Source organism: Microtus oregoni, unplaced genomic scaffold, assembly GCF_018167655.1.
Source record: "Microtus oregoni isolate MIOR12 unplaced genomic scaffold, Mior012 000007F_ref0000211, whole genome shotgun sequence".
NCBI classification, from domain to species: domain Eukaryota; kingdom Metazoa; phylum Chordata; class Mammalia; order Rodentia; family Cricetidae; genus Microtus; species Microtus oregoni.
In genome coordinates, this window is record NW_024543066.1 from 52,806,248 (window position 1) to 52,829,729 (window position 23,482).

Below are 23,482 nucleotides of genomic sequence, written 5' to 3' on the forward strand. Positions count from 1 at the left end.
TAATTTGGGACTCATGGTTCCAGAGAGTAGTAGAGTTCATGACCATGATGGTGGGAAGCAGACAGCAGAAAGAATGAAAGACATGGGATCTGGTGTGGGCAATGGTAGCCTATAACCCTAGCTGGCTAATGGTCTCAGGTTCCTGCAGCAGGGAGGGCTGTGTGTGAGGTGATTTGGGCAGCACAGATGCTGCTGTCCTACTCAACAAAGGAGGAAACCAAGGTTTATGAAGGGAAGAGGTTGTTGAAACCACTTGGCCAATGATCTGTGCAGGCAGGACTTGAACCCAGGCAGTACGTCCTCAAGAGCCAGCAAGCTCTTCCAGTGCAGAGTGGTCAAGGCCAAGAACCTGCTCTGTTATGAGGAGAAAGGAAACACAGACAGAGGAGCCATGGAGGCTCGAGCAGAAGGGCTCTGCCACCCAAGTGGACCCGAAGCCCACAGTGGGAGAGGCAGCCGGGAGTGGAGCAGGTCCGCAGCCAGACAACCGGGGCCGTAACTCCATCCCGGCTCCTGGTTAGTGTGGACTCCATGCTGCTTCATCGCTAGCACTGCTGTGGGGCATCCAGGTTCCAGCACCCCTTCCACAAGACATTACAGTTTATAAGACAGTATAACTTTATGTTTGGCCACCAGATGGCCTTGGGCGTTTCCTAAAACATCACTTTCCTTCCCTGAGTGTAATTTTCAAGAAATCCACAAGGCATTTAAGCCATTCCCACACTGGCACTGGCTGATGAAATCACCCAACACCAACCCGCAGCAGCGCACACACAAACACACACCACCCCCCATTCCAGTGTCTTCCCGTGCTGTCAGGGCGGGCCACTTGGGCCCTGTAGAAAACCATCCCTCAGGAAATGTGCATGTTCCCGGGTCCTTCACATTTTAGGGTTCTCAATATCAGAAATCCCACAAGAGTTCTCAAGTGACCCTTGTGGGCAGTCTGCTCCACCCCTCCCTGGGTTCTGTCCACTACCAGAGCTGAGGAGAGATGTGCCCAACTTGACCCGGATGCCTGAGTGGGCAGTGGAAAGGAACAGGATCTCTGATGTGTAAGCCACAATTATCCCGTGTCAATTCCAGCCCACTCGGGCAGCATCGTGTGTCCCTCTACACTCCATTTCATAGCCACAGACTGAGTGGCTGGGGAGACTAGGAGCAAAACAAGATGCCTGGAATTCTGCTGTGGGCTGTGGGTTGGAAGGCTTCCCAGCATCTGTCCTTTGAATTGTCCTTTTGATATCTGAGCACAGTCACCAAGGTATACTAAGACAAAATGCTTACCCTTAGATGGTGGGGGTCTGTCACATTGCTCATTGCCAGGATCAAGTGAACATCTGTGTTTGCCATCATTTCTCCCTCCCTATTAACAGCTGTAGGAGGGTTATATCCATTGCCTAGTGGGCTACCAGTTTACAGCAAACACCCAGAGAATAAAGGCATCTTGAAGGAAATTGGTCTGAGAAAGAGACAGACACAAAAACAAAGGGAAGACTGTGGATCTAGCTAAGTAGTACAGTGGATATAGTAGTACAGTGGATATAGTAGTACAGTGGATATAGTAGTACAGTGGATATGGTAGTACTGTGGATATAGTAGTATAGTGGATATAGTAGTACAGTGGATATAGTAGTACTGTGGATATAGTAGTACTGTGGATATAGTAGTACAGTGGATATAGTAGTACTGTGGATATAGTAGTACTGTGGATATAGTAGTACTGTGGATATAGTAGTACTGTGGATATAGTAGTACAGTGGATATAGTAGTACTGTGGATATAGTAGTACAGTGGATATAGTAGTACTGTGGATATAGTAGTACTGTGGATATGGTAGTACTGTGGATATGGTAGTACTGTGGATATGGTAGTACTGTGGATATAGTAGTACTGTGGATATAGTAGTACAGTGGATATAGTAGTACTGTGGATATAGTAGTACTGTGGATATAGTAGTACTGTGGATATAAGTAGTACTGTGGATATAGTAGTACAGTGGATATAGTAGTACAGTGGATATAGTAGTACAGTGGATATAGTAGTACAGTGGATATAGTAGTACAGTGGATATAGTAGTACTGTGGATATAGTAGTACAGTGGATATGGTAGTACAGTGGATATGGTAGTACTGTGGATATAGTAGTACTGTGGATATAGTAGTACTGTGGATATAGTAGTACAGTGGATATAGTAGTACAGTGGATATAGTAGTACTGTGGATATAGTAGTACAGTGGATATGGTAGTACAGTGGATATGGTAGTACTGTGGATATAGTAGTACAGTGGATATAGTAGTACAGTGAATATAGTAGTACTGTGGCTATAGTAGTACTGTGGATATAGTAGTACTGTGGATCTAGCTAAGTATTACAGTGTGCTTAACATGCGTGAGGCCTTGGCTTCACAGCCTTGCACTGGGGGGCGCTGGTGTGGGACGACTGTATTCTGTCAATTATACTTTAAATAAATGCTGATTGGCCAGTAGCCAGGCAGGAAGTATAGGTGGAACAACCAGACAGGAAGTAGAGGCAGGTCAAGGAGAACAGGAGAATTCTGGTAAGAAGGAAGCTCTTTAGGCAGTTGTGACCCCACCACAGAAGAAGCAAGATGTGACTGCCTTGCTGAAAAAGGTACTGAGCCATGTGGCTAGCATAGACAAGAATAATGGTCTAATATAAGTTATAAGAGTTAATAATAAGCCTGAGCTAATGGGCCAATCAGTTTATAGCTAATGTAGACCTCTGTGTGATTTCTTTGGGACTTAACGACTGCGGGAACCAGGTAGGACAGAAAACTCAGTCAACAGAGTCAATAGGGAAGGAAGGCAAGAGTTATCCACCTAAGCCAAGAAGCCGTAGAAGAACACTGAGTACCCTTTGAGTGAGCATGCATGTATGTTCATATGTACACACGCAAGTGCTTGTGTGATGTAGAGTGTCTTCTATCATTGTCCTTTTTTCCCCTTCTTTTGAGAGTGTATTATTTCATTTTATATGTATTTGCTTGCACATATGTCTGTGCACCTGTGCCTGTTGCATAAAGAGATCAGAAGAGGCAATGGATCCCCTGGAACTGGAGTTATTTTACAAATGGCTGTGAACTGCCACATCAGTGCTGGGAACCAGACTTGGTTCTTTTGGAAGAGCAACAAGTCATCTCTCCAGCCCGTACTAACGGTGTAGCCCACTCTTGTTACGGGAGGTCCTCCTACTCCTCCAGCCTATCGCTGCTGAGATACCAGCCCATTGGGGCGTGGTCTCTCTGCCTTTAAAAAAGCTGCCACTTCCCTCTCCTCTCTCTCTCTTCACTTCCTGCTCCGCCTGCGACTAGTCTCCTTTCCTGGTTGCGTAGAGGGCTGTTGCCTGGGACAGTGATCTATAAGTTTTTTCCCCTTTAAATAAATACCACCCTATTAATCATAATCCCAAATTGGTGTGGCATTGTTTGTGACTTACGCCTTCATTTTGGCACCCAACGTTTGGTTTCAGAACCTCTCCTTTCCCCGCTCACAGCCGCGAGTTCGGCTTGGCAGCCGCGAGTTCGGCTTGGCGGCCGCGAGTTCGGCTAGACGGCCTCGAGTTCGGCTTGGCGGGCGCTAGTTCGGCTTGGCGGGAGCCCTCCCTTCCTCAGCTGCTGCCTGTGCCTTGCAGCGGCGGCCTTGGACTCCCCACGTGGATTTAAACTCCACAGGCCCACGTAGTCTCTGCCCACGTGGTTTGCTCTTTTCTGAGTCGCTTTTAAATCTCCCTTGCAAGCACAGCTCTTAAGTGGCGTGAACCAGAGCACGCGGTTGCTGAAAACTGCAACCCCTCAGGGTGACTCTGTCACGTGGAGGCATAAGCGGCTTCCAGATTGCTCTTCTCTACCCCTGGACTCTGGGTTTCTGGTTCCGTCTCTGGAATTGATTTAATTACATTTACTTTGTTGAGAAACTTGCATTTTCCAGTTTTTAACATCTACTAAGGCACTGAAACAGGACCATGTTTTCACCGCGACTCTGCAACAGCGCCACCTGCTGGATAATAGGTAATATGGCAGTTTTCGTTTCTAACGCAAATTTTACTGCTTTGTTTTCACTAATACAATGGATTAGTAAATTTATATTTACTAATACAATGAATTACATCATACAAGGCTTATATGATTATGGGGATACCTTAATTTGCTTGTTACTAGGCTTCAGTTTTCTTTTCCATATTCTATCATTAAGGAAGAATATGGCACTCCTAAGAACGATTGAATCTTTACGTACTAATAATGAACAGAAGAATATGGCACTCCTAAGAACGATAGAATCTTTACAAACTAATAATGAACAGAAGAATATGGCACTCCTAAGAATGATAGAATCTTTACGAACTAATAATGAACAACTAATTGACAGGATTAAAATTATTGAAAATCAGAGGTTATCTGAACAAGTGGATACTATGACAGACAAAATTGACTCCATATCCAAGGGTATTAGAAAGTTACCTGAAAGGGTTCAGGCTGTTGAATTTGACCTTCAGACTTTATCACAAAGTTTTGATAAGGTAACAGACAGAATGTACCTCCAAGATGGGAATCTACATGATATACAAGAAAAGTTTAAGGAGGACATGTTATCTTTGAAGGAAAAAATTAAAGCTTTGGAATCACAGGTGCAGAATGGGGACTGGAAATTTCACTGGAAATATATACAGGTCAGGAGATTCAGGATTTAAGAGAGACAATGATAAAAAGATTTGAAAAGATTGGAGAAATTATTGCAGCTGGTGAACAGAGTAAGGAGGCACAAGGACAGGATACAATGCCTCCACCAGCTATTAGAACTGGCTTACCCAGGGTTCTAGCAACATACCCTATACTTAATTCTGACAAAGCGTCAACTTCTAAAGGCTCAAAGGGAGTCAGAGAAGCTAGATGGACACCAATAGCAATGAATGATCTGAAAGAAATTAAGCAAGCTGTTGTTAATTTTGGCTTGCACAATGCATATGTAAAGGAAATGATAAGGACTTGGGCTTCTAATGCTAGAGCTACCCCCCATGATTTCCATCAGTTAGTGTCTGCAGTTTTAGATAATGGACCTTCCTTGATGTTTGGAATTTATTTCAGAGAAGAATCCAAACATATGGAACAGCAAGGAAGAGCAAAAGGTATTGAGGTTTCCCAAGATCAAATTCTTGGTACAGGAGAATATGCTGATCCACAGGTCCAAGCTCTTTATGACGATGAAGTACTGTGTCTATGTCTCCAAGCAGCTTTAAATGCTTGGAATAGGATACAAGATCCAGCAAAAAGGGTTGAATCATATACCAGAATTAGGCAGGGACAGAGAGAACCCTTTATTGACTTTTTGCAAAGATTAATTAAGGCTCTGGACATAGGGGTAACAGACCCAGAAGCTAGACGAATACTTCTTGAATCTCTAGTTTTGAGAATGCAAACATAGAATGCAAAAAGATAATTGGGCCTTTAAAGTCTAGATCAGCACCTATGGATGAATGGATTCAGCATACGATGAATGTTGAGACGTTTAGCTATAATGATGAATCTTGGGTAGAGAAGCGATTTCCAAAGCAATGAGGAGACATCAAACTGCCAGGTGTTTTAATTGTGGTAAATTAGGACATTTGCAAAGGAATTGCAGGCAAAGAATTTCTAGGAATAATATCTCTTCTGGGAATGACAAGAATAGGAGACGTCGGCCTTCAGGTATATGTAGGAGATGCGGTAAAGGCAGGCATTGGTCCAACGAATGTAGGTCAACAACAGACAGACGGGGCAATCCGATATCATCGGGAAACTCCTTGGGGGGCCTCTCGCAGGCCCCCAAGCCAACAGTGGCCCAGTCATTCCCAGTCACAGTGGAGAACGTGCCTCACCAAGAAAATTAAAAGCTCCAATTTCTGCTGTAAAAAGTAATACTGGTCTAAATGATAAATTACGTGTGGAGGATGAGTCAAAAAACCCAATAGGACAGAGTAAACGTATATTTTGGCAGACTTCTATTAATGATCAAAGACCAAAGCTAAGAGTCTGTATAAATGGCACTTTTATTGAAGGCTTATTAGACACAGGTGCGGATGTAAGTATCATTACCCCAGAATCTTGGCATCCGAATTGGCCTCTTCAAGAGGTAGATGTTCAGTTCCTGGGAATTGGAACCCTATCTCGTGTAAAACAAAGCACAAGATGGGTTGATTGCATAGGGCCCGAAGGGCAAATAGGAAGACTAAGGCCATATATAGCCAATATTGCCATAAATTTATGGGGCCGTGACCTGCTACAGCAATGGAATACCCAGATTAACATTCCTGTATTTCCAGGAACTCATAATTCTGGGAAGGATATGATGAGGTATTATGGAAAAAGGTCACCAGCCATTCAGGCTGTACAAGAATATACAGCAAATACCAAACCTTTAGAGGTACCAACGACCCTACCTTTAAAATGGCTAACTGAGAAGCCAATATGGACCAAACAATGGCCTCTAGCTGAAGATAAACTACAGGCATTGGAACAGCTGGTGCAAGAGCAACTAGATGCTCACCATATTGAAGAATCAACCAGCCCTTGGAATTCTCCTGTGTTTGTTGTAAAAAAGAAATCTGGTAAATGGAGAATGGTGACAGATCTAAGAGCTGTCAACAAAGTAATTCAACCTATGGGCCCACTACAATCTGGAATTCCTTTGCCTTCTCTGTTACCAAAAGGATGGCCTCTTATAGTTATTGATTTGAAAGACTGTTTTTTCACTATACCGTTACAAGAAAAGGATAGAGAAAAATTTGCCTTCATAGTGCCTACTTATAATAATTCTCAGCCTAGGGGGCTGGTGAGATGGCTCAGCGGTTAAGAGCACTGACTGCTCTTCCAGAGGACCCGGGTTCGATTCCCAGCACCCACATGGCAGCTCACAACTGTCTGAAAATGTAGTTCCACGAGATCTGACACCTTCACACCAATGAACATAATAAAGTTAAATAAATAAATAAAAAATAAAATGTTAAAAAAAATAATTCTCAGCCTAATAGGAGATATCAATGGACTGTCCTCCCACAGGGTATGCTCAATAGTCCTACACTGTGCCAATATATTTTTTTTAAATTTATTTATTATGTATACAATATTCTGTCTGTATCCCTGAAGGCCAGAAGAGGGCGCCAGACCTCTTTACAGATGGTTGTGAGCCACCATGTGGTTGCTGGGAATTGAACTCAGGACCTTTGGAAGAGCAGGCAATGCTCTTAACCACTGAGCCATCTCTCCAGCCCCCTGTGCCAATATTTTGTAAGTAAGCCATTGGAAATAATTCGTAAACAATTCCCCAAGTCCATCATTTATCATTACATGGATGACATCTTGTTATCTGATTCAAATAAAGATACTTTAGAAAGGATGTTTGAAGAAGTAAAGAAAGTCTTGCCTAGGTGGGGATTACAAATTGCCCCTGAAAAGATTCAAAGAGGAAATTCTATTAATTACCTAGGTTACAGAATAGGGTTAGAGAAAATTAAAACGCAAAAGGCACAAATTAGGAGAGACCGCTTAAAGACTCTTAATGACTTCCAAAGATTGTTAGGAGACATTTCCAGTCTACGACCAGCTGTTGGGATAACACTTGATCTAATAGTTCATTTAAACAAAACCTTAGATGGTGATAAAGATTTAAATAGTCCAAGAGAACTGACAGCTGAAGCAGAAAAGGAACTGACAATGATTGAGGAAAAATTACAGGAGGCACATGTGGATAGGGTGAACCCAAATCTTAGCTGCATCCTAGTCATATTGCCTTCCAGAATTTCTCCTACAGGGATTCTAATGCAGAGGGAAGATATTATTTTAGAGTGGATATTTATACCTAATAAACCAAGTAAAAAATTAAAAACTTATGTGGAAAAAGTCTCTGAATTAATTATAAAAGGTAAGCTGAGACTTCGTCAACTAGCAGGTATAGACCCAGCAGAAATTATAGTGCCTTTTACTACTGAAGAAATAAAAAAGTTATGGGAAGACAATGAACCGTGGCAAAGAGCTTGTGCTAACTTTTTGGGAGAAATTAATAGCAACTATCCCAAAAGTGATAGACTTAATCTCATAAAAAGAATTTCTTGGATTGTTCCTAGAATTGTACGTGATGCTCCAATAACTGGAGCCCGTACGTTCTATACTGATGCAAATAAATCAGGGAAAGCAGGTTACAAGTCAGATGAATTGAGTAAGGTGGAACAAAGCCCTTATAATTCTGTCCAGAAGGCAGAATTATATGCCATTCTTATGGTGCTAAGGGATTTTAAAGAACCTCTTAATATAGTTACAGATTCACAATATGCAGAAAGAGTTATCTTGCATATGGAAACCGCTGAATTTATACCAGATGACACAGAGTTGACTTCATTGTTTATCCAGGTACAAGACATAATCAGGAACAGGCTTTGTCCGATGTACATAACACACATCCGGTCCCATACAGGTCTGCCTGGTCCTCTAGCACAAGGCAACGCTGAGATTGATCAATTATTGATTGGAAGTGTGTTGCAGGCCTCAGAATTTCATAAGAAGCATCATGTCAATAGTAAAGGCCTAAAGAAAGAATTTTCCATTACTTGGCAACAAGCAAAGGACATTATAAAGAGATGTCCTACTTGTTCTTTCTATAATCAAACACCGTTGCCTGCAGGGAGTAACCCAAAGGGTACTAAGAGAAATGAAATCTGGCAGATGGATGTGTTCCACTTTATGGAATTTGGTAAATTAAAATATGTACACCACACCATAGACACGTATTCAGGTTTTCAATGGGCTACTGCCCTGAGCTCAGAAAATGTGTGATTCAGTAATCACACATTTATTGGAAGTTATGGCCATCATGGGTATACCTGCACAAATAAAGACAGATAATGGTCCAGCATATGTATCTAAGAAAATGAAACGCTTTTTTGATTATTATAATATAAAACACATTACAGGTATACCAAATAATCCTACAGGTCAGGCAGTTATAGAAAGATCAAATCGTACTATAAAGGATATGCTGAACAAACAGAAAGGGACCGAAAATACCCCCAGAAATAGATTACATAATGCTTTATTAACCTTGAATTTTCTTAACGCTAATGAGAAAGGAACGACAGCAGCAGAGAGACATTGGATAATGGAAAAGTCTGCTGAACTAAATCAACGGATTTATTTCAAAGATGTGCTGACCTCTCAATGGAAGCCAGGAGATGTGCTACGTTGGGGAAGGGGTTTTGCTCTTGTTTCCACAGGAGAAGAAAAATTGTGGATACCATCAAAATTAATAAAGTTTCGATTTGAAGAGGAGAAACCTCTTGGAAAGGAGAAATGACAACTTATCCACAATGATGATATTCATACAGGTGGTAAGAAAAACATATAGAATGGGGGCACGGTTCTGTTCTTATCTCCACAGGAAAACACTCATCTTTGAAAAATTCAAGGGACCCTGGATATTTGGATACTGACAGATGGAAAAATACCTGCCCAATAGGAAATATCAAGAAAACTGAAAGGGTTGTGTAAGTAATATTAAACCATATTTCTAAATTTATAAAGCTGGTTTTGAAGTTGGACTCTGGCTCAGTCCCTCTCCAATTCCAAGCCTGTTAGTAAGAAAAAAACCCAGAGTTTCTGGAGTTTCTGTCTCATGTCAAGAGCCATGATATGGGACAGAAAGAAATATGAGTTTAGAAAACATCTTTGCTTTTCTTCATATCTATCATACTTTTCATTGAACATATCTATCATGCCTTTCAGTGAATATGTATATATATGTCTATATATGTCTATATGATTAATGTTTAAGTTTTTCACAATGAACAATGAGTTTTTGCTGAAGTGACATTTGAAGTTTCCAGGAAGAAGATGGGGCCCCATAACAACAACTCCACCTGGTTGATATGACGTCATGATACTGATAGCGCTACTACAAGACCTGCTTTGGGTACCAGCTGCACAAGACAGTTCCAACTTGGTTAGCTGAAATGGTGCACATCTTATACAACATTTTGGCCAGACCTCCACAAAATATTCAGAGACTATTGCCAATTTTAAAAGACATTGATCTTGAAATTTAACCATCATTTTACTTTCACAGGATCCCCCAGAAAGAACGTCGCCCCTATGACAGCTGGAAGTAATTCTAGAGGACGACGCCCCCTCTCCCAGTAAAGTTTGCCCTTGGGTTTCGGGACATCATTTAGGGGTTGATTATAATTAGTATGTGATTGAGGGTTGGGGGAGGAATTTTATACGCTCAGGGATCATTTTGAAAAAAAAAAAGAGGGATGATGGGATAATAGATTTGTAATTGTGAGTTACTGTCTTTAGACAAATACATTGGTATAGATTCTTGTATATTGATACAAAGTTAAATTATATTGACTATTGTACGCATGCATGTTTCTACCTGTTTAAAACATTTTTTATGTATTGACATATATTGTATTTATATATATAGTATATATTTACCATATTGCAGTGTACATTTCTACTTCTGATTAAGATACTTATATAATGATTGTGTATTGATATATATTTACCTACTGCAATGTATATTTGTACATTGTTTATTTTTGGAGGTCATTGTCCTCATTTGTTTCACAGTAGTTTATTTTCTTAGTCTTTAAGTTAGATAGATATTGAGAATTATATAGATTAATAGTCATCTAAGTTTGTCATTTATAATTAGACTAATCAGGTTCTTTAGATATATAGAGATTATACTCAGTATAGATAGATAATCTTCAACTTCTTCAAAGAGCTGTAGAAAATGGCCTTTAATCTAACTCAGAGTTTTGCGGTAGTGAGACACAATTGCTCCTGGCAACACCACTCTATTCCCGAGAGAATGTTGAGCACCAAAGACACTCCACCTGGAGCCTTCTTTTTGGCAGAACTGGCCTTGGGGCAAAGAAATGCCCATACCTCAACCACTGACAAAGATACAGAGCATGCATCAATGGATAAAACAGGGCTGTCATATCCTGCCAAGACAGGGTAAGATAGTTTTGAAAAGTTGCTTGCCTTTGAAAAATGGTATGTCAGTTATGTTAGGCCTTAGCCAATGTTGGTTGCTTCAACGCTGCTAATGTGACTTTGGGTGATTGCCTAGGTAGCTAGTTGTCTCTGTGATTTGTTGCATGTTTTGGAAGTTGTTTTACTGAACTTCCTAATTACCCAGGTAACATTATTTCCCTTCTCAGATCTTCGATGGGGTTGAAGACTATATAAATGCAGTTACTTTCTCTCATGACTTGGCCAAGTTATTTATTATACAAGACCTAAGCTAGTTAGAATAGGATATTTGTACTTATTGTATATAATTTCATAGTAGGTTTAGAACTCTCTTATTTAAACAAAAGGGGGAGGTGTTACGGGAGGTCCTCCCACTCCTCCAGCCTATCGCCGCTGAGATACCAGCCCATTGGGGCGTGGTCTCTCTCCCTTTAAAAAAGCTGCCACTTCCCTCTCCTCTCTCTCTTCACTTCCTGCTCCACCTGCGACTAGACTCCTTTCCTGGTTGCGTAGAGGGCTGTTGCCTGGGAAAGTGATCTGTAAGTTTTTTCCCCTTTAAATAAATACCACCCTATTAATCATAATCCCAAATTGGTGTGGCATTGTTTGTGACTTACGCCTTCACACTCTGGTCTCAAACTTCTGGGCTCTAGTGAGTGATCCTCTAGCTCGTCCTGAAGAGTTGGACCTATAAGGTGACACTGCAGGACACATCCCAACGTGACTGCCACTTCAGTTGGGAGAGTGAGTGCCTGGCATGCATACAGTCCTGGGTGTACACCAACTGTGGCAGGACCAGCATGTAATCCCAGCCACCAGGAACTAGAAGCTAGAAGATCAGGAGTTTAAGCTTATTCTCAGCTACATAAAGAGTTTTAGGCCAATCTGGAATAAAGGTTACCCTTGGGGGGGGGGGCAGAAAACAAGGCATGATTATATATACATATAAAAAAGTTTCTGGTAGTGCACACTTTTGATCCCAGCAATCAGAAGGCAGAAGCACTGGGATCTCTGCAAATTTGAGGCCAGCCTGGTCTTAATGAGTTCCAGGACAGTCCAGGACTGTAAGAGAGACCCTGTCTTAAAACAAAACAAAGCAAAACAGCAACAAAATTAAAACCCTCATTTCTAGGTCTGTTGGTAAGGTGCCTGTCTAGCACACACAGAGCCCTATGCTCGCTCTCCTGTGCTACAAAAAGAAAGCCTGACGGCACAGGAGCAAAGGCAGGGGACCATTCAAACCAGCCTTGGCTGTATGATAACCCAACTACTAGTTTGGTATGGTGGTACATACCTATAACCTCATCACATAATAGGCAGAAGTAGGAGGATCATGAGTTCAAAGCCAGCCAGGGATACAAAATTTCAAAGTCTCCAGTCTCAAAAAAGAAACCCATAAACTGAACTTTAAAACTGAGTTGAGCTTTCTAGCGTTACCAGGAGAGGTGAGGCCAGAGCCTAGGGCTTCCAAAGCTGTTAAACTGAGTTCCTTAATACACAATAGTTTTCTGAAATCCAGTGTCACCGGTTCTTTTTTTTTTCTTTTTCTTTTAAAATTTCTAGATAAAAGTAGCTATGCATGGTTGAGGCAGGAGGATCCACTGAGCCCAGGAGTCTGAGGGCAGTCTCAGCAACACAACCAAAACCTCTCCTTCCTTTTGCTTTTGGCAGTGCTGGGAGTTAGACTCGGGTCCTTGTGAATGCTAAGCAAGTGTTCTTCCCTCAGGCTCCATCTCCAGCCCCTGAAACCTTGTCTCTAACTTAAAAGAAAGCATCTTTAATACATACTTGGGTCCCAGCACTCAAAAGATGAAGCCAGGTGGTGACATACACCTTTAATCCTAGCACTCAAGAGGCAGAGGCAGGAGGATTTCACAGTTTGAGGCCAGCCTGGTCTACAGAGCTAGTTCTAGAACAGTCAAGGCTACACAAAGAAATAGGGTCTTGAAAAACAAAACAAAAAACAGAGAGAGAGAGAGAGAGAGAGAGAATTTTGATGTTGGGTGTAGTGGAGTACGCCTTTGATCCCAGCCCTTAGGAGGCAGAGGCAGGCTGTTTGAGGCCAGTCTGATCTACAGAGCAAGTTAAGACAGCAAGGACTATACAGAGAAACCCTGTCTCAGAAAACACAAGGAAGAAAAGTATTTATCTATAAAGAAAAAAAACAGTTTCAGTTACATAGTGAGTTTGAAGTCAGCCCACAGTATACAGTAATATGCCGTTTTTAAAAATTAAAATAATGGCCAAGGGCTAGAGAGATGGCTCAGAGGTTAAGAGCACTGGCTGCTCTTCTAGAGGTCCTGGGTTCAATTCCCAGCAACCACATGGTGTGGATCATGAGATCTGGTGCCCTCTTCTGGTGTGCAGGCATATGTGCAGGCACAATACTCTACACGTAATAAATAATTAAAAAAAAAACAAGTAGAGGCTAGAGATATGGCTCAGTAGTTAAGAACACTGGCTGTTCTTCCAGAGGACCTGGGTTCAATTCCCAGCACCAACATGACAGCTCACAACTGTCTGTAACTCCAGTTCCAAGGGCTCTGACACTCTCTCACACACACCAATGCACACAGATAAATAAATAAGGAATGAACGAGTGAGTAAGAGGCTGGCTGACGTGTGTATGTCTCTAACCCCGCATAGGCAGGACATCTATGAACGCCAGTCCAGTCAGGGCTATACAGTGAGACTCTAGCTCAAAAACACAAAACACAAATACATGGAAACTCCTGAGGTGATGAGAGTGGTCTACTTGAACCCAGCACTTTCTCTCCGCATGCATTATGGGAATTCACTGAAGCAGCATTTCATTTCCGGCTCTGGACACCCATAGGGACTGGGGTGTAACTCAGTGGCGGAATGAGGTCCCGGGCTCAGTGTCCAGGACAGGAAAGGGAAACAACTGACTCACTGTGAAGGAGCTCGGGTCTACTTGACAAAGTTTAACTGCAGAGGCCGGGAGATGGCTCAGCCAGCAACATGCCTGCCATGTACACACAAGAATATGTTTGAGATCCAGCACCCATGTAGTGTGGTGGCTGATGCCTGCAATCCCGGCAGAGGATTGTTTACAATCAAGGCCAGTCTGAGTTCCAGGCTGTCCTGGGTGATAACCACGTAATAGAAAAAAAAAGCGGGGCGGCGGGGGGGGGGGGGGGGGGAATCTGGACTTGCTAGCGTACGCTCATTGTAGAGATTGGAGAAAGAAGCTAGTTGTTTGTCAACCTGGTTTTCTGTTTTGAGACAAGGTCTCTTTATACAACCTTCGCTATTCTCGAATTCTCTATGTAGATGCCCAAATATGTTTTGTACACACACTGAAATGTAAAAAGAGGCCCAGACAAGAAATATGTAACATTCTTGGGCACTATCACAAGTGTACACAGTGCCAAGGGAGCCAATAGGGTCAGAAGCTGTGCGGTGGCACACACTTGCAGCCTTCTATCAGGATGCAGAAGGAGAGAGTGAGTTCTAGGTCAGCATGGGCCAAATGAGACGTTGTCTCAAAAAAAAAAAAAAAAAGCCCCCAAAAAACCAGGTTTGCCTTATGCTACCATGAACAGCAGGCATCCCAATTCAACAGTTCCACAGTTTGTTCACCAGATGGCAGTAGCGACTGGCGCAAAAGAAGCAGGAATCTGAAAACAGATGAAGCTAGGTCACAAAACAGTCTGTCCAAAGCCACCTGCCGTTACAGCTGCCCGCTCATCCTTCAGAAGGGATTTTCCAGATGGGGACGTAAAGCAGTTGCCTAGGGTGTACCAAGCCATGAATTCAACCTTCAGAACTGAATAAAACCAGGCATGGTAACATACACCTTGTAGATTGTAATAATCCCAGCATTGGATAGGTGGAAGATCAGAAGTTCAAGGCCAGCCTGAACTACACAGACCCAGTCTCAAACACAAACAGCTTACAGAGCTCCAATAGCATACCACCATAGCAGGCCAACCTTGCTGACACAAATCCAGCTGTGGGGAGAGGCTCAGTCAGTACAGCACTTGCCATGCACACAAGAGGACCCACGTAAAATCCCAGAGATCAGGAGGTAGAAATGGGTAGATTCTTGGGGACTGATGGGCTGCCAGCCTAGACTAATGGTCAAGCCCCAAACTAGTGAGCAACCATGTTTCAATAAAATAGCAGAATGGGTAAAGGTAATTGCTGCCAAGACCGATGACCTGACTTTGATCCCTGGCATTCACATGGTAGAAAGAGAGGCCTGACTCCTGAAAGTTACCCTCTGACCAACACACCACACCACACCACACCACACCACACACCACATACCACACACCACACAGGGACAGACCAGTCTTCGGGATATTGTGCATCACGGGCGCGGGCGGCACGGAGGTGGGCGGGCGGCACGGGGGGGGGGGGGGACGGCACGGGGGGGGGGGGGGGAGATGGGCGGCACAGGGGGGGATGGGCGGCACGGGGGTGGGTGGCAGACTGGAGGGGCTTCATGAACACAAGAACAGAGGTGCTGAGGCTCAGGTAGTGTGACTCAAGGGCAGTGCATCGTGTAAGCATGTGTACAAAGATGCTGTAATCATGGAAACATTCAGAGGACTACTGGTACCTGACCCTGTTCCAAGCATTCTGTATGAAGTAACTTATCAAAATCTGACAAGAACCTTGTGAGGCAGGTTCCACTGCTCAGATGAGCAACAACTAGCAAACAGAAGCTTGTCCAAAGTCGCTCAGCTGGGACAAGATCCAGCCAGCTAGAACGTACACGCCAACACTCAAGGAAGGGAGAGGGCCTGAAACACAGCCTCTGAACTGACTCGTGGCAGAGAAACTATAAAAGGCCAATGGGTTTGAAGCATAGACCAAGACAGGCCCACACCTACACTTTGCAATGCTTGTCTTGATCAAAGGGACTGAGACGACATACCTGAAGATGGCAGAGACAGTGAAGACAGTAAAGAGGGTGCCCTGCAAACATGTGAAGGAGAGGGAAGGATCCGGCAGGGGGAGGACACGAAGTCCGTGAGCTGGCAGGCCTACGTGACTAAGGAGGACAGGGCTTGGATCCCCTCCTGCAAGTGGAGGGCAGCCAGCTGATTGTCTGGTAGACACTGGGTGCATCATTCTATGCTGAAAACTCCTTTATCTGGCAAACAAGCTCGGGTGCAAGGGCCACATAACAGCTTCACACCGGCCAGCAAGCGAACTGTAGATTTGAGGAAGGAAAAAAGCATCCCATTCCTTATTGGTTACTCCTGAGTGCCCCTACCCCTGTTGTGTGCCAGGACCTACTAGCCAAAATGAAAGTCCAAATCAATTTCACTGGGAAGGGGGTGACAATCCCCTTCGCCTTATGTCTGGACCTAGAGGAAGAATACTGGCTTTGTCCACAGACACTTACTTTCAGAAATATCTTCTTAATGCTCAAACTCCAACATTGTATTCCTGGAATACAGCAGAGACCAACCACCCAGGGCTAGCAATCCAGCCACCCCCAGTTGTTGACTCCAGAAGCCAAACTGGGCATCACCAAACATATAAACCAACTACCGGAGCACGGAATTCTAGTGCATTGCCAGTCAAAAATCTGGGGACCAAGCCGGGCGGTGGTGGCGCATGCCTTTAACCCCAGCACTCAGGAGGCAGATGCAGGCGGATCTCTGGGAGTTCGAGGCCAGCCTGGTCTATAAGAGCTAGTTCCGGGACAGGCACCAAAGCTACAGAGAAACCCTGTCTCGAAAAACCCTGTCTAGAAACCCCCCCCCCCCAAAAAAATCTGGGGACCAGTGATTACTGGCCAGCGCAGAACCTCAGGGAAGTTAACAAGTCAATTGAAGATATTCACTTAACTGGGACCTCCAAGGGAATAGGCAGGAACCAGACATCTCGGCAGGGCCAGGCGTGAGGTATGAGTCTGAGTCCTCAGAGGGAGTAGGCCTGAACCGGGACCTCTGTGGGTCCGGCATTGGTCTGTAACATCAAAGGGAATAGGCAGGAACCTGGAACCCCTGCAGGTCTGAGCAGGGACCTGTGGGGAAAAGGTTCCTCTGAGTCTAGGACCTCTGAGGAAGTAAGCAGGTCTTCTGCAGGTCCAGGCACACCCAAGCCTGGGACCTCTGCAGGAGGGGATCAAGACCAGGATTTACAAAAACAGGGCAAAAACCTAGGCCAAAGTAGGCCTGACAAAGCAAACTACAAGTGAGCAGAGGAAGGCACAGGAGCAGTGAGTTATTTCCAGGAACAGGAATAACCAATGGGGTACCTAGAACTGTGACACTGACTGTACTACGAGGAACAACCACCTGAGCTTTCACTGGCACCAGAAGATTATTCAACAGAATCTCAGACAGCCCCAACCACACCTATTAAAGGAAAAGATGAATAGAAAAGGTAAGCTCACAAGCTACACCACAAAGAGCAACACAACACCAGTAAAAACTAAATACCCTACAACAGCAAGACCTGAACAACCAAAAATGTCTGAAGCAGAAGAAAATGACCTAATAAATAACCTGAAGAGAATGTTTGAAATTCTTAAAGATGAAATGAGAAATTCCCTTAAAGAAATTGAGGAAAAGACCAACAAAAAATTGGAAGATATCAGCAAATCACTTAAAGAAAACCAAGGAAAAGAAATCAAATATATAAAAGAAATTATTCAGGACTTGAAAACTAAAATAGAGGCAATAAAGAAAACACAAACCAAGGGAATTACAGAAACAGAAATCATGAGAAAATGATCAGGAACCACAAATCAAGCATAAACAGCAGAATACAAAAGATGGAAGAGAAAATCTCAAATGCTGAAGATACAATAGAGGAAATAGACTAATCAGTTAAAGAAAACATTAAATCTAACAAAAGCTTAACCCAAAGTATCCAGGAAATATGGGACACCATTAAAAGGCCAAATCTTAGAATAGGTATAGAAGGAGAAGTTCAACTCAAAGGCACAGAAAATTTATTTAACAAAATCATAAGAAAACTTTCCCTATCTAAAGAAATATATGCCTATGAAGATATAAGAAGCTTACAGAACGCCAAATAGACTGGATAAAAAAAAAAAAGTCCTCTTGCCACATAATAATCAAAACACCAAATACAGAGTAAAGAAAGCATATTAAGAGCTGCAAAGGAAAAAGGCCAAGTAACATATAAAACAGACCTATCAGAATTACACCTGACATCTCAGTGGAGACAATAAAAGCCAGAAGGTCACAGTCAAGCATTATGCAGACATTAAGAGACCATGGATGCCAGCCCAGACTACTATACCCAGCAAAACTGTCAATCACTACAGAAGGACAAAACAAGATATTCCATGATAAATCTAGACTTCACCAATACCTAGATACAAACCCAGCCCTACACAAAATACTAGAAGGAAAATTCCAACCCAAGGAAGATGGCTACACACATAAAAAAAAAAAAGCCACACACAATTGATGATCTCATTACAGCAAATCCCAAAGAAGAAAAAAATGCACAAATTAGCATCACCAACGATGAAAACTAAATTAACAGGAGATAGCAACACTGATCATTAATATCCCTTAATGTAAATGGACTCAACTCACCCATAAAAAGGCACAGGCTAACAGATTGGATACAAAAACAGAATCCATCCTTCTTCTGCATACAAGAAAAATATCTCAACCTCAAAGACAGACATCTTCTCAGAGTAAAGGGTTGGGAAAAAATATGCCAATCAAATGGACCTAAGAAACAAGAGGGTGTAGCTATCCTAATATCTAACAAAATAGACTTCAAGCTAAAAGAGACAAAGAAGGTCATTTCATATTAGTCATAGGAAAAATCCATCAAGAGGAAATTTCAATACTGAACATCTATGCCCCAAATACAAGGGCACCCTTATATGTGAAAGAAACACTTCTAAAGCTTAAATCATACATTAAACCCCACACACTAATAGTGGGAGACTTCGACACTTCCCTCTCACCACTGGACAGGTCAATCAGACAAAATATGAACAGAGAAATAAGAGAACTAACAGATGTTATGACTCAGATGGACTTAACAGACATCTATAGAATATTCCATCCAAACAGGAAAGAATATACCTTCTTCTCAGCACCTCATGGAACCGTCCCAAAAATTGACCACATACTCGGTAACAAAACAAACCTCAACACATACAAAAAAATTGGAATAACCCAATGTACCTTATCAGATCACCATGGTATAAACCTATACCAACAATACTAATTACAGAAAACCCACAAACACATGTAAATTAAACAATACTCACCTGAATCACCAATGGGTCAAGAAAGAAATAAAGGGAAAAATTAAATACTTCCTAAAATTCAATGAAAATGACCACACAACATACCCAAATTTATGGGACACAATGGAAGCAGTGTTAAGAGGAAGTTCATAGCACTAAACGCAGACATAAAGAAGCTGGAAAACTCCCACATTAGTGAATTGAAAGAACATTTGAAAACTTTAGAACAAAAAGACGCAAACTCACCTAAGAGAACTAGATGGAAGGAAATAATCAAATTGAGAGCTGAAATCAACAAAATAGAAACAAAGAAAACAATACAAGGAATCAATGAGTCAGCCGGGTGGTGGTGGCGGCGACGCACGCCTTTAATCCCAGCACTCGGGAGGCAGAGGCAGGTGAATCTCTGTAAGTTCGAGGCCAGCCTGGTCTAGAAGAGCTAGTTCCAGGACAGGAACCAAAAGCTACGGAGAAACCCTGTCTCGAAAATCCAAAAAGAAAAAAAAAGGGGGGGGGGGGCTAGAGAGATGGCTCAGAGGTTAAGAGCACTGGCTGCTCTTCCAGAGGTCCTGAGTTCAATTCCCAGCAACCACATGGTGGCTCACAACCATCTGTACTGAGATCTGGCGCCCTCTTCTGGCGTGCGAGCATACATCGAGGCAGACTGTTGTGTACATAATAAATAAATCTTTAAAAATAAAAAAAAAAAAAAGAATCCATGAGTCAAAGAACTGGCTCTTCGAGAAAAATCAACAAAACAGACAAACCTTTACCAAACTAACCAAAAGACAGACAGAGTATCCAAATTAACAATCAGAAATGAAAAGGGCAACATAACAACAGACACGGAGGAAATACAGAGAATCATCAGGTTTCAAAAACCTGTACTCCACAAAACTGGAAAACTTAAAGGAAATGGACAACTTTCTGGATAAATATTACTTACCAAAATTAAATCAAGACCAGATAAGCAAATTAAACAGACCTATAACTGCTGAAGAAATAGAAACAGTCATCAAAAGTCTCCCAACCAGGAGCTGGAGAGATGGCTCAATGGTTAAGAGCATTGCCTGCTCTTCCAAAGATCCTGAGTTCAATTCCCAGCAACCACATGGTGGCTCACAACCATCTGTAAGGAGGTCTGGTGCCCTCTTCTGGCCTGCAGGCATATACACAGACAGAATATTGTATACATAATAAATAAACATTTAAAAAAAAAGTCTCCCAACCAAAAAAAGCCCAGGACCAGATGGTTTCAGCTCAGAATTCTACAAGACTTTCAAAGAAGAACTAATACCAATACTCCTCAAATTATTCCACACAATAGAAACAGAAGGAACATTGCCAAACTCTTTTTATGAGGCTACAATTACCCTTATACCCAAACCATAGAAAGACATTACTAAGAAAGAGAATTACAGACCAATCTCACTCATGAACATTGATGCAAAAATACTGGCAAATCGAATCCAAGAACACATCAAAACCATCATCCACCAAGATCAAGTCGGCTTCATCCCAGAGATGCAGGGATGGTTCAACATACGAAAATCTGTCAATGCAATCCACCATATAAACAAGCTGAAAAATAAAAACCACATGATCATCTCATTAGATGCCGAAAAAGCTTTTGACAAAATACAACATCCCTTCATGATAAAGGTCTTGAAGAGAGCAGCGATACAAGGAACATACCTAAACATAATGAAGGCAATATACAGCAAGCCAACAGCCAGCATCAAACTAAATGGAGAGAAACTTCCAGCGATTCCACTGAAATCAGGAACAAGACAAGGTTGTCCACTCTCCATATCTATTCAATATAGTTCTTGAGGTCCTACCTAGAGCAATAAGACACCAAAGGTAGATCAAGAGGATACAAATTGTAAAAGAAGAAGTCAAACTCTCACTGCTGATAATATGATAGTTTACATAAGTGATTCCAAAAACATTAACTCAAAAAAATCAGTAGCCCTGCTGTACACAGATGATAAAAGGGCTGAGGAAGAAATCAGAGAATCAATACCCTTCACAATAGCCACAAATAGCATAAAATATCTCGGAGTAACTCTAACCAAACAAGTGGAAGACGTGTATGAAAAGAACTTTAAATCTTTGAAGAAAGAAATTGAAGAAGACACCAGAAAGTGGAAAGACCTCCCATGCTCTTGGGTAGGCAGAATTAATATAGTAAAAACGGTAATCTTACCAAAAGCAATCTACAGATTCAATGCAATGCCCATCAAAATCCCAGAAAAATTCTTCACAGACCTTGAAAGAACGGTACTCAAGTTCATTTTGAAAAGCAAAAAACCCAGGATAGCCAAAACAATCCTGGATAATAAACTAACTTCTGGAGGCATCACAATCCCTGACTTCAAACTCTACTACAGAGCTACAGCACTGAAAACAGCCTGGTACTGGCATAAGAACAGACAGGAGGATCAATGGAACCGAATAGAAGACCTGGATATCAATCCACACATCTTCAAACACCTGATCTTTGGTAAAGAAGCAAAAAATATCAAATGGAAAAAAAGAAAGCATATTTAACAAGTGGTGCTGGCATAACTGCATATCAACATGTAGAAGAATGAAAATAGACCAATATCTATCACCATACACAAAACTCAAGTCCAAATGGATCAAAGAACTAACATAAAGCCAGCCACACTGAACCTTATAGAAGAGAAAGTGGGAAGTACACTTGAACGCATTGACACAGGAGACCACTTCCTAAATATACCCCAGCAGCACAGACACTGAGAGAAACAATTAATAAATGGGACCTCCTGAAACTGAAAAGCTTCTGTAAAGCAAAGGACACGGTCAACAAGATAAAACGACAGCCTACAAAATGGGAAAAGATCTTCACTAACCCCACATCAGAGGTCTGATCTCCAAAATATACAAAGAACTCAATAAATTGGACACCAAAAGATCACATAATCCAATTAAAAAAAAAAAGGAGTACAGACCTAAACAGAGAACTCTCAATAGAGGAATCTAAAATGGCTGAAAGATACTTAAGGAAATGTTCAACATCCTTAGTCATCAGAGAAATGCAAATCACAACAACCCTGAGATTCCATCTTACACCTGTAAGAATGGCCAAGATCAAAAACACTGATGACAACTTATGCTGGAGAGGTTGTGGGGAAAAGGGAACACTCCTGCATTTGCTGGTGGGAATGCAAGCTGGTACAGCCCCTTTGGATGTCAGTGTGGCGATTTCTCAGAAAATTAGGAAACAACCTTCCTCAAGACCCAGTAATACCACTTTTGGGTATATATCCAAAGGATGCTCAATCGTGCCACAAGGACATGTGCTCAACTATGTTTGTTTGTTTATTTATTTATTTATTTATTTATTTATTGGTTTTTCGAGACAGGGTTTCTCTGTGGTTTTGGAGCCTGTCCTGGAACTAGCTCTTGTAGACCAGGCTGGCCTCGAACTCACAGAGATCCACCTGCCTCTGCCTCCCGAGTGCTGGGATTAAAGGCATGCGCCACCACCGCCCGGCTCAACTATGTTCATAGCAGCATTGTTTGTCATAGCCAGAACCTGGAAACAACCTAAATGCCCCTAGACCGAAGAATGGATAAGGAAAATGTGGTAAATTTACACAATGGGGTACTACACAGCAGAAAAAAATAACAACATCTTGAAAAAGTCAAAGGGATCAAGATATGGATTCATCACTCTTATTTTAAGCCTGTTGAGCAGACGACTCTGCCAGCAAATAGAAAGTCTCCTACACCCAACGGACCCCTTAAAGCTAAGGACCCTTACCCTTACTCTGATATGCTTCTGGCTCTCTTTTCCATTGGCAAAATTAGTCCCCAACCCCCCCAACCACAGAACATTAGCTAGCTGGGTTCTTTCTGATACTGGGGATGGACATATCATCTCCAACCTTACATCCCATGCATCCTGGGTACTTATTTCCCCATGTTCTCAGTAGATCTCTGTGATCTTGCCCAGATGGCCTTGTCTGCATGGAAACACCCTGTCTTATGACTGCTCTGCAGGTTATGGGTGTCATAGATCATACTTAAAGGCCTGCCTAAAGCTATCAAATTCTATGTTTGTTCTGGACCAGCCACCTGCACCTGCGGGGGACCAGGACAATTCTATTGCGCTGCTTGGGATAATAATCAATACAAGCAACACACAGAGGGGACTCCCACATCAACAGTCAGCCCCCTTAATAATGTCATACTA

General features: G+C 42.3%; 1 protein-coding gene across 3 annotated transcripts in view; it reads right to left on the minus strand.

Annotated features, from left to right (window-relative positions):
* LOC121450475 (polyamine-modulated factor 1-like) overlaps positions 1-23,482 on the minus strand; it is a 39,334-nt gene that overhangs the window by 10,287 nt on the left and 5,565 nt on the right. The window lies entirely within an intron of this gene.